We start from the raw sequence: 2,677 nt of genomic DNA, 5'->3' as shown, positions 1-2,677 counted from the left end.
ATGATAATTAACTTTCTCTGCTTGACTTATTTCACTTAGCATAATCTCCTCCAGTCCCAACCATGTTGATGTAAAAGTTGGGTATTCATCCTTTCTGATGGCTGAGTAATATTCCATTGTATATATAGACCACATTTTCTTTATCCATTCATCTGTTGAAGGGCATCTTGGCTCTTTCCACGGTTTGGCTATTGTGGACATCGCTGCTATGAACATTGGGGTGCATATGGCTCTTCTTTTCACTACATCTGTGTCTTTGGGGTAAATACCCAGTAGTGCAATTCCTGGGTCATAGGGTAGCTCTATTTTTAATTTTTTGAGGCACCTCCACACTGTTTTCCAAAGTGGCTGTACCAACTTGCATTCCCAACAACAGTGTAAGAGAGTTCCCCTTTCTCCACAACCTCTCCAACATTTGTGGTTTCTTGCCTTGTTAGTGAAGGCATTTTTCTAAGGAATGCCTGGAAAATATTTCTTCATTTTATTACTACTATAACAAAAACATAGAAGTAATTATACTTCAATGCACTCTTTCTTTTCACTCCTCAGCTTTCATGGGACCTAATTCTCAGCCAGGGAAATAGAGATTCAGAGATGTGGGCAGACCTTAGTCTACTAAGTCACCATCTTATAAGCTTGGCTTTTCATAGGGAGCTTCCAAACAATGCGCACCCTACGTGCACCCACATATCACTTCGGTCAACTTCCAGCCTCCTGAAGCATTCTATGTGTAAGCCAGAACACAGAAGATTTGATGGAGAAAGTGGGTTGGAGGCTGGATGGTTTACACTGGCAGAACTGTATCACTTGACTTCTATGTAGAGAGAGGGGGATGAAGACCGAATGGGGGAGAGGTTCAGGTAGCTGGATTCCTTGGCCCCAAATCATATACAGCCCTCCTTAGTCTGTGTCCAGTTCCCCACAGATCTGAGTCAGGTGAGCTCAGGTGAAGTGATCTCCGCCCTGGAGGCACTGTGGGCAGGGCTCCCCCGACTCCCTCCATAGGATCCCCAGTGTTTACTGTTCCCCTGCCTAAGAGAACATTATCCTTCCAGAACTTAAATCTATGAGTCCAGATATTTAATATTTTAAAAAAATGTAAAAGTTGGAGAAATTTGTGTAGGTTTTGGGAAAACCAGAAGAGTTCTTCTTCGGGAATCATCTTTGAGAAATTTCTGCAGCAAGAGTAGTTGGGATTTAGTTTTGCCAAATTCCCTCTAGTATGAACTTCAGAATTTATGAAGGAGATAGAAAAGATTTTCACTTACATATTTCACAATTAATATTTATTAAGGGTATAAATGAGGCAACTGAAGTCTGAGAATCCAGTTTTACTGTGTTTACTGTTCTTGTCAGCGAAAAGACACTTCAATCAGGTGTATATAGAAATAATGAAAAACTAATATTGTCCACACTTGACACAAAACATTTAGAGATAGAAAAAATGCAGATTAAAACATCTGACTTTTCAAAATTAAAAATGTTCTTTCGGTTAACTCTGGAGTAAAGAAAAATGTGAAATGTAGTAACTCAGGCAATTTGCTGATGTCATGCACATTTGGCTCAAAGGCATCTGAATTTATACATCTTCTCCAGATGTGCGCAATCACACCAAGGCCTCGGCCGTCCATCCTCACTGCCAATGCCGGGCCCGCGAAGTCCTTCCGCCGCCCCGCGAGCAGGGAAGACAAACGGAAGCTACCGTCTGCGGTTTCGCACAGGTGAGTTCGGCGTTCACACTCGTCCCACCGAAAAAGAAACACACATTTAACAGGTGGAGCTGCAGACGTCCCTGCCCCGCACACCGCCTGCATCTCCGCACAGAGGTCCCCGCACCCGGGCCGCCCCTCCGAGCCCGCGGACCCACAGGCACGCACAAAGGGTTTTTTATTTAAGCCGTTCTCAAACTGTTGAGAAGGAAACAGCTCCGCACTCCATATTGCTGGCGCCAACGCTAAGCTGTTACCTAGAGTACCTGAATCATTACCTTGAAGCCGAGTAGGGCAGCCCGGCCCCACAGACCACCCTACACTTTCACCAGGACGCAAAAGCGCCGACCCAAGCTCTGGGGCGGAAGTACGCGCAGACCGGAAACGTCCTGGAGGTGGGGCGGAGGCACGCGCCCGCCTCGCACAAACCCTTCCCTCCAGGCCCCGCCCCACCCGCGCTCGCCGTTTCCGGACCACCCGGAAGCAGATTTCCCGGATGGAAGGGCGTCTGCGCTGGCGTGAGTTTCAGCAGTTCCAGTTGTACCTCGCACGTCGCTGCTCGCACGTCGCTGCCCGCGGTGTTGCGTCCTTCACACCCGGAGTCCGGGGCCTCGCGAACCTTACAGCGCCCACCTCCGCCAGCCTCGCCCGCGGGGAGCCCCGCCCGGTCGCGAGACGCTGTGCTGCTGGTCTGGATCCGCGTCTGTTTCCGGTAGGCTGGCTCCCAAGCCGTCTCCGCCCCAACTCTTCTGCTTCTGTTCTTTCCCCCGTCTCCCCTCCGCACCCGGCGCGTGTCAAGTCCCCGCTCGCGAGGTGCGTTCTCGCCCTTCGCGGCACCGGGAGGGCGGCACCAGGACGCTTCGCCCTCTTGACGTCGAATCCTGTAGACCCAGTCCTGAATTCTCCTCCACGCGTCGTTCGGGGTCGGCCCGGCTGCTCCTCGGGCCCCTCCACAGTCACCTCCTCAG

General features: G+C 50.1%; 1 long non-coding RNA gene across 1 annotated transcript; it reads right to left on the bottom strand.

Annotated features, from left to right (window-relative positions):
* Positions 1-1,269: 1,269 nt before the first annotated feature.
* On the bottom strand, positions 1,270-2,189 carry LOC115941875 (uncharacterized). Its single transcript, XR_004076550.2, has 2 exons — positions 1,988-2,189; positions 1,270-1,739 (listed from the first exon to the last, which is right to left on the bottom strand). It is a non-coding gene; the product is annotated as an uncharacterized LOC115941875 (long non-coding RNA).
* Positions 2,190-2,677: the final 488 nt, after the last annotated feature.

The sequence above is a fragment of the Leptonychotes weddellii genome, unplaced genomic scaffold, assembly GCF_054177405.1.
Source record: "Leptonychotes weddellii isolate Sample4059 unplaced genomic scaffold, ASM5417740v2 HiC_scaffold_12193, whole genome shotgun sequence".
In the NCBI taxonomy this organism is placed as follows: Eukaryota; Metazoa; Chordata; class Mammalia; order Carnivora; family Phocidae; genus Leptonychotes; species Leptonychotes weddellii.
Note: the sequence above shows the minus strand (reverse complement) of the source record. Positions and strands in the feature narration are given on the sequence as shown.